The 16,776-nt window shown below is 41.1% G+C and overlaps 1 pseudogene; it reads left to right on the top strand.

Moving 5' to 3' along the window:
• Positions 1 to 14,380: 14,380 nt before the first annotated feature.
• Positions 14,381 to 15,001, top strand: LOC102746698 (large ribosomal subunit protein eL20 pseudogene; annotated as a pseudogene).
• The last annotated feature ends 1,775 nt before the right edge of the window (positions 15,002 to 16,776 follow it).

Here is a 16,776-nt window from a genome sequence, read left to right as displayed (position 1 = left end):
TTCCAATGCTGCGGTCTTATTTAAATAACCTCTCACTTCTTCTTAACATCTACCTTAATCCTTTCAGTCTAAACAGAAATCTAATGCTCTGTTTCTCTACTTTTTTTTTTTTATCTCTCACTTTTCCTCTCAGTTCTGCCCTGCAGCCTTCAACCCTTCAGCTCTTTCCCTCAGCTATCCCTGCTTTCCTCTCTCTTAAAATGTTACCTAAGTGTCTAGATTATTTTTCTTCCTCAAGTGATCCTAAAAGCCTCCAAGCAAAGAGATTAGGAATATAGTCACACAAAGAAGTAGTGATTTGAAATAAAAATAATTCGTGTGTTGGCAGGTGCCCCTCTGTTTCTTAGTATTTATTACATGTGGGTTATTTCTTGCTCATACTCTGTAAACCATAAGAACTATTAAATTCCTTTGCTTGGCACAGTCCTGAGAATCCTGTTATAAGCACTAAATGTAATATTAACAAACAAAATTCAGGGAATTGTGAACACAGAGGACCTAAATTCCAATCTCATGTCTGCCCTTTGTATAATAATAAACATAGCAAAATCTTGCTCATTTTAGAGATGAGCAATAGAGAGGAAAGCAAATCTAAATTCACGAAAAGTTAAAAAAAAAAAACTAAATTCATGAAAAGTCTGAATGAGAGACTTTTAAAAAGCTGCATCATTATACTACTTTTGTATACCAAGAATAATTTGAAAGGCTAAGACTAAGGAGGGTTTTCTAAGTTAGAAGCCCTATTTACCTACTTTAGTGATAATAACCCTTTGGGTAGTTAATAGGATCTATACGCTATATAACTAGCAAATGCACTTATCTCCTTAAAAAACATTTCTTCTTTTAAGTAGACTAATATCCTAACCACCACAACCACACAATCACAGTCTCATCTAGGGGACCGATTTGCTCCTTTTAGATAGCATTAACAGTAAATCCTTGCAAGAATGGTTTCAGTAGAGATTTACATTTTATTTTAATCTCCATAATTAGGGTTATATCCCTGACAAAGTTAGAAAGAGTTACACTGATATTACAATTAAAATAGTATGTGTGAGGGCGCCTGGGTGGCTCAGTTGGTTAAGCGTCTGTCTTCAGCTCAGCTCATGATTCCAGGGTCCTGGGATCAAGCCCTACATCCGGCTCCCTGCTCAGCAAGGAGCCCTGCTTCTCCCTCTCCCCAGTGCTCCTGCTCTCTCTTACTATCTCTCTCTCAAATAAATAAATAAAATCTTAAAAAAAAAAAACACTTAAAAAAATAAAATAAAATAGTATGTGTGATTTCAACTGTGAGGGACTGGTCTAACATTGTTTTAGGCTGTGGCAACCCTCAATCCATCACTCTTAATTTAGCATAAATAATGAAGCGGTAGTTTTGTTATATCATAAAGTGTATGGGCTTTGGAGTTAGAGAAACCCAACTGAGATTATACGGAGGAGTTTATATTAAGAATTTGCAGATTTGGAAATAGTTAACTAGTGCTCCCTCCCCCAAAAACTATTAGGGATAAAGCAAAGGAAAAGCAAAGTGCCACACAAAACCCACAAGATTGAGAGCAGAAAGACTTTAGTGTTTATCTGGCACATATATGACTTTGGACATGTCCTGTAACCTCTCTGACCCTGTTCTCCAGCTACAAAATGATACTACAGTACTAACCTCAGCAAGTTATTTTGAGTATTAAGTTCAATCACATGTGAGAAAAATGTTTTGTAAACCATTCAATGCTCCATTAAAAATGGAAAAACATTTAATTTGCATTTTATTGTTTTTGAAATAGAACTGTTCCTGTCTTGACCTGGAAGAAAAATTTCCTCTAACACTTGGCATCTTTTGAAAAGCTAATAATAAACTCTTCCACCAGTAGTTGACTCGTAATTATTTCATACATTTGTGAAGGGAAGGAAACACGATACAAAGTAGTGATTTTAGACAAACTGTCAAAACATTCTTACAACAGTGACAACTTTTTGGTCAGGAAAGCATCCCCATGTAGATGCAATGTGGGGTTTTAAGCGGTTTTGCACTGAAACATCAACAACAGCTCGTAGGTATATTGTTAAAAATGAAATATGCATTATATTTAGTTGAACATGAACTGAAGTTTTACAAAGTTAGTTGAGTAATAGGATCCCAAGATGTGATAAGAAAGAACTGAAGGGGGGGTGCCTGGATGACTCAGTTGGTTAAGCGTCTGCCATCAGCTCAGGTCATGATCCCAGGGTCCTGGGATGGAGTCCCGCATGGAGCCCCACATCACTGAGCCCCGCATCATCCCCGCATCCCTGTATCATCGCATCATCAGGCTCCCTGCTCACTGAGGAGCCTGCTTCTCCCTCTGCCCGCCGCCCTTGCTCATGCCATGCTCACTCTCTCTCGAGTGCTCTCTCTCTCTCTAGCAAAAATAAATAAATAAAACCTTAAAAAAAAGAATGGAAGAGGTTTATCTTGTTGCCCTCAATATTTCATATTTGTATATGAATGAAAATCAAGATAGTGACTATTGACCAATTCCAGATGGTGATAGGTAATACCACCAACAATTGGTTATTGTTAGCAGGACTCTAAGCACTGAATGGAGAAAAACAAGGAAGAGGAAAAGGAAATATGTAATAACAAAATAGAGCTCAGAAATTTAGAAATTTCACCCAGGTGGAAATGCCGATCATTTCCTCCCTGTCAAAATCTCTTCAGAGAGCCTGCTGCCTGCAGACTGTGAGGGCATTCTTTCAGGAATAGGAGCCCTGCCCTACTAACTAGCTCTCTGACCAGCTGATTTGACCAGGAGCAGAGACACCAGGCTCAAACTGGGTCAAATCACATTTTCAAAGACACGGAGGTGGAATTGGATGTTGTTGGCAATGAAGATGCAAGGTCATGAAGAGTCACTGTCAAAACTGGCAGTAGGGCAACCCAAAGTCATGGGCTAGCCAGTGTTAGGAGGGAAAAGAAACTAAAATCTTTACAGAGAAGCAGAATAACCAGTCGGCAGAGAGGAAAATGGAACAGATGTGAAACAAGGACTAAGAGAGATTAGGAGACCAAGCAGCTAGTCAGACAGAGGGAAAGAAAGAGACAGAATGAGAGAGAATCGGTCTGACCGTGCATACTTTCTTCAGCTGGGTTCTGTATAATGTCTTAAAATAAATCTCCTTTCCTTTACTTGTGCCGGCTCCAGTGTGTTTGGTTCCTCAGAACCGAGGGATATTTTAGTAAGACATTCACTGATTGGACTAGCGCCAAAAGTATAAAAGTAAACAAGAAAGACATCTGAACAAATTGCATTTCCAAAACATATACTAAAGCTCACATGACACTAAAAGTCTTTCATTGCTTATTTAATTTTGTGTAACAGCTTTACTGAGATGTAATTGACATAGTATAAAATTCACCCTTCTCTAATTGCCCGTTGACTTACAATTTTCTCCAATTCCATCAGGCTTCCAGATCTAAAGTCCAAGTCTACAAGTAGCCTTAATAACAAAGACAGAAAGGCTAGTACAAGCAAACACACTATGGCAATAAAAAGTGACAGTTGACAGGCTAGCAGCAAAGGAGAAACAGAAAAACTATAAATAGGAGAACAATAATTCCAAGGGGGAAAAAAGAGAGCAATCTGGGGCCATGTAGGGTGTTTTCCTTAGGCTCTTTTAGTTCCGAGGAGCAGCTCAGGTTACATCTAATATTAGGGGAAGGAGTTATAAGGAACGAAGAAAACAGGGATCTCAGCCCCACAGGACCTTGTGGGAACCACTGAAGGCCAGATCACCAAGCCTCTGGAAGAACAGGCACTGTCACCGAGCCAAACCTCAGGAAGACTGGAACCAAGACACCATCAAGAATCCAAGGTTACCCCAGGACTTTAGCATCAGGAGCTCGCACATCGTCACCTCAGTGATTAGTTATTTATGTGACTCAGCTGTCCCCTCTGGCTGCGGCTGGCCATACCTAACTGTCTTCCTCATCCTCTCTTTGGAATGTGTAAACGGCCATCTCTTGACCTATTTCAACCTGCAGACTCATTTTGTTTGGCCAGCATGGTGCCTCCACGTTGAGAATTCCAGTCTTTGGGTGGGACATGAACTTGGGAGTCTCTGGAATCTTTACTGGGCCCCATGACCTTCACCATGTCCTCTTCTCTTAGCCACATAGCCTGCCGGACTGCTGAAGGTAGAGTTTGTGACTCCTGCTCTCTCTCTCTCTTTCCTACCGCGCAGCGTCCATGTACCATCATATCTAGTTCCTCATAACTTTTGTTTTTTCTCCCCCATCAGCTCTCTCTATACATGTCCTCTTAGCTCCCACTGCTAACTAGCAATTCCCAGTGCAAATTCCCCAAAGGGAGAATCTGGACCACGTTGCCCATTTTTGGCTAACCTTCTCCCACTGGTTCATACTGTAGAATTCTGGCCAGCCTGGAACACGGCTGCTTTAGGGCAGGTGTCCACTCCATGCCATCAGCTGTGGCTGAGGAACTCCAAGGCCTGAGCAGAACAGAGCACAGCCATCTGGGGCTAATGCCTCAGCCAGGTCTGTGACCAGTGTAGCTAGTTACCTTAAGAAAGAGCTGAGGGAAAAGCTGGCCACCGCACTCGTCCAGTGCAGTGGGTCAGAATTACCTAATTCTGCAATTTAAAAAACCTGAGAGGATCAGGCTCCATCTAGCCTCCCCCAAGTAAGTAAAGTCTATGATGCTTGCATGGAGTCTTTAAGAAAAGGTTAAATTGTGTTCGCTTTCCTCTGTTTAAGAAGCAGTGATGTGTATAGCATACTTTGGAAGAATTTTCACCGAGAATTATAAAAGCAAAATAATGGAAGGTATGTATTTATTTATTTAAAATATTTTATTTATTTATTTGACAGAGAGAGAGAGACACAGCGAGAGAGGGAACACAAGCAGGGGGAGTGGGAGAGGGAGAAGCAGGCTTCCCGCTGAGCAGGAAGCCCAATGTGGGGCTCGATCCCAGGACCCTGGGATCATGCCCTGAGCCGAAGGCAGACGCTTAACGACTGAGCCACCCAGGCACCCAATGGAAGGTATTTAATACATATGCAGATATTTGAGAAACTTTGGATATCAAAAAAAAAAAATCTCATTTTCCTTTGAAATAGGAATTAGTCTTAGAAAGTTGTTAAGAACAGAAGCCTTGAAAGTTTTCTAATCCTGACTCTGATACTTCCCAGCTAGAAAATTCTTTAGTAATTCAGTGCCTCAATTTCCTCATCTATAAAATGAGGGTAATAATAATACCTATCTCATAGGGTTGTCAGATTAATGAAACAATCAAAAAAAAAAAAACAAAACACAAAATCTTAGAACATGTACTTGGTGCATAGAGAGTGCTAAAAAATGTTATTGATGCTTTTGTTATTATATAAATAAGTAGGGTGTGTACTAATACATGAGTTAAATTTTTATAATAGTTGTTAATGGTTGAGATTTTCCTCTTAGTACATATATATTCTCTTTTCTTTGATATTTTATTCTATCTCTGCCACACAAATTATGTATTGCATGTCCATATGAAACAAACTGCTTCGATCAGATCAGATTGCTGTACCATTCACAATAGTGTTTTGTGTGGGGGGATCTGAGCTTATTTTAACCCTAGGGCTGGCCTGTCTGTTCATTAGCTTCCCTTGGTGCCTAGACTGAAAGGCAACCCATACAAGGCAATCTTCAGAGCAGGCTCCAATGCAGACAGTTGTCAATTTGAAAGTAAACACCTCTGAAAAACAACAAAGGCTATAGCTGATGCCAGGGCATTTATCTAAAGACAGTCTCTTTGGAGTCTCTGGCCAGTGCTAGGATGACTTCCTGCCTGGAAATAAGACAGGAAAGTGCTGGAAGGGGTGCATGCCAAAAGGGCTGGGGCCTGAAAGCAGTAGGGCTCAGTTAGTGAAACCACCAGAGTCAGCTAGGGAGCTTTAGAGAACACATCAGTGCTCTCCTGCCTTAGACCAATTAAATTCTAAACCTCCGTGCAGGGCGGGGGAAGGAAGAGAGCAAGCAGTTATATTTTTTAAAGCTCCCCAAATGCTTATAATAGGTAGCCAGGGCTGAGAACCCCACCATTCCAGGGCTTCCTCTAATTTGCTTCTGCCACTGGGCCGGGCCTCCTCGGAAGAGAAGCTTCCGAGAAAGAACAGGGGAAAGAAGAGGACATTGCCCACGAACCTGCTCATCATAGCAGCCTCCTCAGGAGTTGGCCAGGCTTTCCCTCTGCTCAGCACTTGGCAGAAACCAAGTGGAAAGAAAAAAGAAGATTATGATTAGCGTTGCCTGCCCTCACAGAGTTCTCAAAACAGCTGGGGAGTCCACCTCAGCACATGAGAAATGGTGGCAGAACCGTGAGGCATTAGGCTGCAGCCGGGATGAAAAGGACAGGCTCTGAGAGTTCCACCAAGGGGGCCAGGGGTGAAGGTCGACATGGAGGAGATGGAGCCTCCTAAGGATGTGTAAGAGAGGGGCACAAAAGGAGTACAAGGAAGGCAGTTACAAGAACAGTGCAGAGAGTGAGCAGAGTCACAGAAAAGGCCTGGGGTGGCACAGTGACAAGACCACTCTAGGGTGCAGGATGTCCCTGGAGAGTAGCAGGAAATCCACTTGGATGATTTAAGTAGAGTGGGGCCAAATTATGGAGGGCTGATGTACTAGCCTGAATAATGTAAACATCATGCGGTAGCGAGTAAGGCATTGTGCGGTCTTGAGTCATGATAGTGTTTTCCAGTAATCTAACAGAGTATTGGAGGAGACCAGAGGAGGCAAGACTGGGTAATACGACAATCCCAATGTGGAAGACAAATAAATAAAGGCCTATGTGGTCACTGTGGAAGCACAAAGAAAAAGAATAAATCCTAGAAATAGGTTTACATTCCTTTCGTGTGTGCTTATTTTGATTTTGATTTTTATCAGACTATATAATACATGCACATTATAAAATTTGAGAAATCACAGAAGAGTAAAAAGGAGAAAAATTTTGTGCATAATCTTTCTAAACACAAGTAAACCACTGCTTTGACATTTCTTCCCAGTTTTTCATTTATTTTAATGCAGTTAGTGGTCTAAGCACGTTTGTATCCCACCTTTACTATAAGAGTGTGAGAATTTTCCCGTGTCCTTAATAGCTTTGAGCTTTAATTTGGTAGCTGTGTGGCCTTCGTTGGTATGAATACACGGTAATTTACTTGTAGACAACAATTTTTGAATTGCTTTCAATTCTTCCCCTGTACATCTCAGGCATTAATCTTTGTCCATCTTGATGGTACATCCATAAGATAAATTTCTAGATGTGCCATTACTGAAAAAGGAGTTTTCAAAAATTTAAAGTTCTTGCTATTTACTGAGAATTTGCTTTCCAAAAGTATTGAACTAATTTGCACTCCTGCCAACAGAGTATAGCTAGGCTGGTTTCACTCTAATTATCTTTGCTAATTTGCTAGAGTAAAAAAATGAAACCAATTTGTATTTTTTTTGTTGTTTGTGAGGATGAAATTTTTATGTGCTTATTATTAGCTACTTGTACTTCCTCACTTATAAATGGTCTGCCCATTTTCTCCCATCACAGAATAGTAAAAAGGAACAAATTTTAAGACTTATCAATGTACAGAGGATGAAAAAGAGAGAAGATTAAAAGATGTCATGTTCTTGGCAAAAATAAACACGACAAAGCAAAAAAAGAAACATTTAAATGAAATGAAAGGTTAAATAGCAATCTAGAAAAAAGTTGCAACACATGTGGAAGAAAAGAAGCTTGTTTCCATAAAATATAAAGTGTATATACCAATCAATAGGTGAACAATCTAATAGTAAAATGGGCAACGAACATGAACATATAGTTCTAGGAAAGGAAATACGAGTGAATATTAAACACAAACAGATACTCAACCTCATAATAAAATATGTAAGTTAAAATGAAAATGAGTTAGCATTTTCACTTAACAGATCTGCAAAGACCAAAATGTTTAATAATAGACTTTGTCAAAGAGGATGCTGGAAAACAGGCATTCACCTGTTGTTGATAGACTGTTAATTTATGTGATCGCTTCAGGGGATAAGTGGACAATAGATATCAATATGGAAAATTAGACATATTCTTTGACCCAACAATTCCACTTTTAGGAGTTTATCCTACAGATAATTCATAATAAGTATGAAATAATATATAACTCAGATAATTGTTGCAAATTTGTTTGTAGGAGCATAATATTGGAAACAACCTAAGGTATATCAACAGGAGATCATTTAAGTAATGTAGGGTGTCTCTGTACAGTTGAATATTACTCATCCATTAAAAAGAACAGTGTACCTTTGTAGGTACTGATATAGCATTTCTTCCAAGATATATTGTTGAGTAAAAAAGCAAGGTGCCAAGACTCCCTGTAAAACGGGTGGGAGTGGGGAACATATATATATATATGTATTTGCTTGCATGTGCACAGACTTGTTTTGGATTGATACATAAGGCACTAAAAATAGTTGCTGGGGGAAGGGGTGCTGAAGGGGTAAGACAGAGGTTTTTACCTCTAGAAAATTTTCACCCTATACTTCTGTTCCTTTCGAATTTTGTATCATACATCTGCAATGGGAAAATATAACTCTTAAGAGTATGATGACGGCTTTCCTACATTGTGTGAAATCAAGGTTCAAAAGGGCAGCTGCTTGGATTCTCTCCCAGTTGTGATTTGGATACAGCTGCATCAGTTAGAGTTCTCCCCTGGACTGTCAGCCCAGGATGACAGGGGCTATGTACGTTGACCTCCCTGTTGAATCACTAGCATCTAGCCCAGCTGGGAGGTGCTTAATAAATATGTCTCAGATGACTACTGGGATGCTAACTTAATAGAAAACTGGAAGAGCCATAGAGAGAAACAAATTAATGTGAAAGGAACCCTCAGAGACAAAAGCATGTAGGAGTGAAAAGAAGGTTCCTTGCAAAAATGTTGCAAGGGAGTCAGACTTCAGAAGGACTGGCACAGAGCCAGCCTGCCCCTTCCGCACCAGCACTGAGCGCCTACAGCAGTGTCAAAGCTGGCTGGGAGAGATGCAGCTGGTGAGGCGGGCCGGGCAAATTGCCATGGGCCCCGGACACCATGTAAAGAAGTGAGAAGAACGAGAGAAGTTAGAAAGAAACAGAGAACCCAAACATATTGTTCAGACTATTTTGGTTTCAAGAGACAGAGATTTAAACCAAAGAGGAAGTTTATTGGCTTGAGTAACTGGAAAGTCCAGAGATTCAACAATATCATCAGGATATTCTTTCTCTTTCTCCACCTCCACACCCACTTTTCTGTGCTGGCTTCATTCTCTTGCAGACTCTTTCCACATGCTGGCTTCTGGCAGCTCCAGCTTTACAATGAACAAACAAGTGGTCCCAGCATGTCCTAATAATTCCAGTAAAAAAAAACCTTAGAATTGATTCTTACTGGACAGCTTAGGTCACATGCCCATCCCTGAATTAATCACTGTCTGAAATACTAGTAGGCCAGGCAAAGGTCATATGATCACCCCTAGGAGTGGTGGTGGTTAATACCACTCTAATCTTATGACCCAAGAGTGAGGGGGGTATTCACCCAAAGAAATCGGGATACCGTTTCCAAATACAAAGATGCTGACCAGGTAAAAGCAATAAGAGTACTCCACTCTAAGCAAAAACAAAAGATCAAATGAAGATTGTTCCTTTCTTTAAAAATAAAAATTGGAAAGGATTTTTGGAAGGAGAAAATGTTAAGATACTAGACAAGGCGGGGGCGGTCATGGAAGCAAACTCTGGAAGAAATGGGAAGGGATGGCGTTCAGGTGGAAAGACTGGAGGTGGAGAGTAATTATGGACTCCTAGGGCTAATCCAGCCCCCTTACTCCTCTTATGTGGACCTCCCCTGCCCAATCCACGTACACAAAATTAGGATCCCTTATAGGACCATTCAAATTCGATCTGAACATATTCAGTAACAGATAGTTCATGATTTTGGAAAGTAGTTTTATCGTCATCTGGGTTTGCTTCTTTAAAATGTCTGCTTGTCCGTAAGCTGAAACCCAGTTCTCATCTCAGTCTGTTTGTCCTCTGGATTAACAAACCTTCAAGATATTCCTCTCATCAGACGATCCTTGATGTGTCGGAAGACACATTCCTGCCCCAGTCTTTTCTCTTTTGTCCAAGCACAACCAGTTTTTCTAATCATGTATCAGGTGACATGGTTTCCAGATTTTTCTATGGCCTAATTGTCTTTCTCTGGATTCATGCTGGTTTATATATGTCTGTCTTTAAAAGGTGCTTAGATGTAAGCCTCCAGATGAGACCTTACCACTGCTGAGTTCAATGGGACCATTGCCTCCCTTTATCTGGACACTATATTTTGCTGATACAATTGAAGATTTCATTGGCTTTGGTTTTTTTGTTTTGTTTTGTTTTGTTTTGTTGGTTTTGTTTGTTTGTTTGTTTGTTTGTTTGTTTTGCAACAACCATATCACAACTCGGTCATGTTGAGCTTGTTGCCAACAAAATCCCCAGGTCTTTTTACTCATGAATGGTTGCCAAGTCAGGCTTTTTGTAATTATGTGAGTGGTACTTTTTTGAGCCAACAGAATGGAACTTCCTAGTTTTTTTTCTTTTAAATCTTTTCTTCTTGTTTCTTTCAGGCTCCATCCTGTTACTTGCTCTGCCAAAATGTGGCCCTTTAGAACCAGGTGGTATAAGGCCTGTAGACCTTGCTGCAAAAGAAGGAAACCCTCTGGTATTCCATTTACCCAACTGGTTTTTGGCTTATGCGTGGACCAGCACTCATGCCTATTCCTGAATAATCTGGTTTCTGCTCCTTGCTAATGCCTTGGTCATATGTTGCACCACTAATAATGGGGCAGCCTTTCTAGCCCATGGGTGTTGTGCATGTGCACAGACGTGTGTATCAGATGATAGCTTTGACCTGTGGTTCCAGGTCAGTTACCGCCAACCTTTGCCCCCACTTTAGCTTCTTGCCTGCCATTCCAGATGAGCAGACACTGGTGCCAGTAAGCTGTTCCACTCCTCTCCCACGGCCAATGAAAAGCTATCAGTCAGGATAGCTCCAGAGGCATTTGGAATTGGTCACATTTGGTCTGGACTTTACAGCAGAGTTGTCAGAGCTCTACCTCATCACCATGTAGCCAAATGGTCTGATGAGCCTTTGACCCAAGTCCCAGATTCTAGATGTCCCCCACTCCACATCCTTCCTGGAACTAAAGGTCTCCGTACTTCAGCTGTGTCATCTAGGATTTTGACTCCCTTATGACTCCCACATCTGGCTCACAGAAGACCCTTTTCCTGGGGCTATACATCTGCTTCCAGAATTTGAAAGGGCCTCTCTCATCTAAGATTCACATACCCCCCTACTGCCTTAAGATGCTCATCCCCAGAAGCGTCTCCTACACATTGCCCCAGGTCCCCTGGACTAGACCCTTTGCATATAGACACACTACATAGTGAACTGAAATTCGCCTTGTCGCTTTGACTCAATGATTTTAACTGCCGGCCTCTCCCTGATTGGAACTAGCTCCTTTGCTTCAGTTCATCTCCACTGCTTTCTCGGCCCCAGTGCTGCTCTCAATTAGCTTGAGCCTGCTTCTGTACCAAGAGGTCCTAGGAACTTGAGGCTCTGGGAAAGTGCCAATCATGATCATTAGAGAAAATGGGCAACTGGGACACTGAGGATATACTCAAAAGTGGAGCCTCTTCCCTGACCCAGAGAAGGAAGGTACATTATACCAGGGGTAGATACCAACAGCCCTGGCATCCTGTCTCCTGTAATACATGTATTGAAGGTACCCTAAAAGAAGGACCGAGCTCTGAGATTCTTATTATAGTGTAGGACCCATACCTCAAGTATCTGAAGGGCCTTACCTGTTCGACTGGATTTATTTCTCAGTTTTCCCACAAATCTCTACAGTAGCTCACTGTCAAATTGTGTCAACAGCAATAAAAATACAATATATTAGTGCTTCTTGCTCCCATATTCTGTGTCCCTGAAGAAGAAATGCTGGCTTGAAGACCAATGGTGAAATAAAGCCATCAGTGATGTTCTCTTCACCTTCCCAAACTTGTTTCATGTGATGCCCTTTTTTTAAAAGTAGTATTTTAAAAAGAGGAGCCAGATGTTTCTGACACCCTCTCTCTGAAAAATAAGGCACTGGAATTGAAAGACCACACACTCAGGATTTTCCAGGTTATGATCACAGTAAAGTAGTGGGTGACATCACCTATGGGAGAGAGGTTTTCACGAATCAGTGCAGTAAATTGTGTTTGAGAAGTAATTACTAAATCTAACAGGAAATTTCTTTTTTTTTTTTTTTGACAGAGAGAGACAGCGAGAGAGGGAACACAAGCAGGGGGAGCGGGAGAGAGAGAAGCAGGCTCTCCTCTGAGCAGGGAGCCCGATACGGGGCCCGATCCCAGGACACTGGGATCATGACCCGAGCCGAAGGCAGACGCCTAATGACTGAGCCACACAGGCGCCCCTCTAACAGGAAATTTCTATAAAAATTCCTAGATACTGAAATACTCTTCCTTACCAATCTAAAATTAGGAGATCAGAAAGGGAAAATAAGTTTTCTTGTATTTGTTAGCCAATCTAAGATTAAAAACTGAAAAACCAAGCCTATATGTGTGGGACTTTTTTATAGCAAATAGAAATAGAAAGTACCTGGAAGGCAATCCAATAAAATCATCTAAAAAGAAGGGATCCTGACATATCTGCTAAGGAACTATTCATTAGAATGTTTAGACCAGATCCAAGAATGTTAATCCACTGGCTCCTATGCTGATTATTTTGGGACAGAACACAGATTTCAAAAAGAAAAAAATATCAGCACTCAAAGAAACTGCCAATTCTGATTTTGAAGATATTAACAAATGTACTCAGCATTTCTTTCATCAAAGAAAGTCAAAATACAGCTTTGTATTTAATACAGACTGTCTAAAGGGTTTAAGATAATATCATTTATTTCAGAATAAAAAGTATGAAGAAACATAAGGAGTAAGGTATTGGAAGAGGAAAGAAGGGAATGAATTCAAGAGCTCATATGGGAAAGTAAGTAAGATTGACTCTTCCTCTGAGATAGGAGGAAAAGTAGAGACAAAGAAGAAGCAAAGAGGGATGACATAGAGAAAGGGAAGACGAAGAGGTTGATGCTCGCCAAAGGCCTGGATGTTTCCAGCAAAGCAGAATGGGTGGGCAGGTATCTTTGTTTCCCTCACTAGACAGTAAGATCTGTCAGGGCAGGGATTGGGTCTGTTTTGTCCCCTACTGTAATGCCCATCGCCTAGCGTAGCAGGTGGCGTATTGTTGATTCTCAATTTGTATTTGTTGAACAAAATGAGTCAAAGAATGTGGACATTAGGAACTTAGAAGAACAGGAAATGCTGGGAATAGCTATGTTAGAAATCAGTAAGAAATGAATAATGGGGTTGCAAATTTGAGGTTAGCTGGTATGCAAAGTTCAGAAGCTAGAATGGAAAAGCAGGCAGATTGGAATTGGTGAGACCAAGAGAGTGGGATGGAAAAGGAGTAGGAGGGTTCAGTATGCAAGCAAAGGTGATGGAAGCCAGGCCGGAAATGGGGTCAAAGATGAAGACCTACTGGAAGCAGCAATAGACTGTCAAGGTCATGTGATTAGAGGCACTTCTGAGGGTTTTAGGCAATGAGCCCCTTTAAAACACCAGTGTGGCATATAACTTTGTCACAGGCTAAGTAAGCATCCGACTCAAATTTTTACTCTCGCTTCTGTGACTGTTCAGACATGGATTGTGTCTGATTTGTTCTCTCTTGTCACCCAGTATGGGTTTTGTTTTTAAATTTTTTAATTTAAATTCAATTTAATTAACGTATGGTGTATTATTAGTTTCAGAGGTAGAATTTAGAGATTCATCAGTTGCATATAACACCCAGTGCTCATCCCATTAAGTGCCCTCCTTAATGTCCATCACCCAGTTACCCCATCCCCCCACCCACCTCCCCTCCAGCAACCCTCAGTTTGTTTCCTAGAGTTAAGAGTCTCTTATGGTTTGTCTCCCTCTCTGTCTTATTTTATTTTTCCTTCCTTTTCCCTATGTTCATCAGTTTTGTTTCTTAAATTCCACATATCAGTGAAATCATATGATATTTGTCTTTCTCTGACTTATTTCACTTAGCATAATACACTCTCTTTCCATCCACACATCATTGCAAATGGCAAAACTTCATTCTTTTGGATGGCCGAGTAATATCCCATTGTATATATATCTGCCCTGTCTTCTTTATCCATTCATCTGTCAATGGACATCTGTCACGTATGTTATTCAAACGAACAAAAAAGGGAGGAAAGAAGAAGGGAAATTAAAGACACGACTGACATGTGTCGTGTCTATTAAAATTATGAGCTATTCTAATCCTTTCTGGGGTGGCAGGGAGAGCAGAGAGAACGACTTGAAGGCCTCGGGCACACTGCAAGAGTACAAGTGGTGGGGAGCTGCCTGCCCACCCCAAATGTCGCACTCCACCGCTCTATCGGGTGCGAATCTCTGCACCTAATCGTGTGGTCACCAAGTTCTGCTTCTGGCACTTTGTGTCTCAGCTGAAGAAGATGACGTCTTCAGGGGAGATTGTTGACTGTGGACAGGGGTTGGAGAAATCTCCCTTGTGGGTAAAGAATGTTGGCATCTGGCTGTGCTATGATCCCCACAGGGGCTCCCACAACATGGGCCGGGAGCTGACCACCGCAGGCATTGTCCCCTGTGCTGAGATGTGGACAATGGCACCACACCGGGCCCACTCAACCCAGATCATGAAGGTGAAGGAGACTGCAGGCAGCAAGTGCCGCCGACCAGCCATCAAGCAGTTGCAGGACTCCAAGATCAAGTTCCCGCTGCCTCACTGGGTCCTGCATGGCCAGCACAAGCCAGGCTTCACCACCAAGAGGCCCAACACCTTCTTTTAGATGCAGAGCCTCCCTGTCCCCAGGTCCGCCCAAATAAAGCCCTTGGGAAAACCGGGGTGCTCAGAGAAAAATAAAATAATTTTTTTTAAATTATGAGCTACCCTAAATTTTCTCTGTGTATCAATGTGTATAAACATTTGGATATGTGTGTATAATACAAATACACCATCATAAACATCCATGGATATTTCTGCAATATTGGGGTTGATAACAATGATTGGAAAATCCGATGGTTAGGTATGTTCTATCTTCTGTACTGTAGGATGGAGCCAAGATCTGGTAAATACTGGGCTTGGGGGTCTAGGAGATAGGCTGGAGATTTGGAGCTGCTGAGGGCAGAAAAGTAGAACCAAATTCCTGGGTATAGGCATCTTATCCAGAGGGCCGTTACTGAAAGGAAAGGACCTAGAGATGACACAGTTCGACCAGAATCAAAGACCATGGAACTGGTCAGGTCAAACAGGGGGACAAATTAGCAGATACTACATAGGAAGACAAAATCCAGAATGACTGTGTGTTTGGTCTTTGGAAGACCCAAAAAATCAAACCCTCTGCTAAGACCCTTTAGTTGGAAGTTCTCTGTCTTCGATAGCAAACATATTTTCTTTTCTAGGATTTTCTGTTTAAAAGATGAATCTTTTGAATTAATTTTCTTATCACCTCTTCCTGAAATGCCATTTATGAGGTTCTTTCTATTTCATTTGTTTTAAATTTTTTATGACATTATGCAAATACAGATATTCATATATTTAGTTCCTTAGGCTGGAAATCCTTCACTTGTGAAAAAATCAGTGCAAAGGTACATTAGAAGCCAAATTAAGAGAAAACAGTGTTCATTGTTAGATTGGAGCAAGATGGGAGTGGGCTTTGGAAGGAGAAGAGAATGAAAGGAACTTCCTCTCTCCTCCAGACTTCCTATGTAAGTCTTCTAAATGTAGTATTTCAGGAGAATCCATTGTTCATTTTAAAGAAAAAGAAAAACTCTATACTTGTTTTCCTATTGGGTCTGTAAATCAGTAAAATATTAAGGTGGAAACAAAAGAAATACCTCTTGGTGATTGACCATCTACTTTAGTCACCCGTCCTTGAATTTGATTGTGCGGCAGATTTGTACTTCTGAAAATAGAATGTCTCAAGTATTGTTTCTAAATCTTCAGATGCTTGCTCCCAAATTATTTCTCTTCTATTCAACACTGAAAAGCAGAGATCATTTAAAAGAGCTCCTGTGGGGCGCCTGGGTGGCTCAGTCTTTAAGTATCTGCCTTCGGCCCAGGTCATGATCCCAGGGTCCTGGGATCGAGCCCTGCATCGGGCTCCCTGCTTGGCAGGAAGCCTGCTTCTCCCTCTCCCTCTCCCACTCCCCCTGCTTGTGATCCCTCTCTCGCTGTGTCTCTCTGTCAAATGAATAAATAAAATCTTTAAAAATAAATAAATAAATAAAATAAAAGTGCTCCTGTGATGTACGGAACCAGCATTGTACAAAATCTGGATCGGGCACCCTCCTCTTTTTGGTAAAAATAAATTGTAATACAACTTTAGCATGTGAGAATCTTCATTTGAACAAAACAATCTCAAAATGACAGCATTGTAATTATTCAGTTTTCCCCTCATGTCCTTGAGATATATTGTTTAAAGGTTTTGATTTTATCACAGGATATAAAACCCCTAGAAACAAATTGAAATTGAATACAGATCACTAACCCTGAGACTTCAGATCTTTTTCTCCCTGAGACTTCAGATCTTTTTCTCACTTGCTTAGTTATTCAACTATTTTAAAATCTTATTCTCTTTGATCACTGATAGGAATGTTGGCTTGACACAGTCATTT

Source organism: Leptonychotes weddellii, chromosome 4 (assembly GCF_054177405.1).
Source record: "Leptonychotes weddellii isolate Sample4059 chromosome 4, ASM5417740v2, whole genome shotgun sequence".
Lineage (NCBI taxonomy): Eukaryota > Metazoa > Chordata > Mammalia > Carnivora > Phocidae > Leptonychotes > Leptonychotes weddellii.
This window is presented reverse-complemented; position numbering and strand designations above follow the sequence as displayed.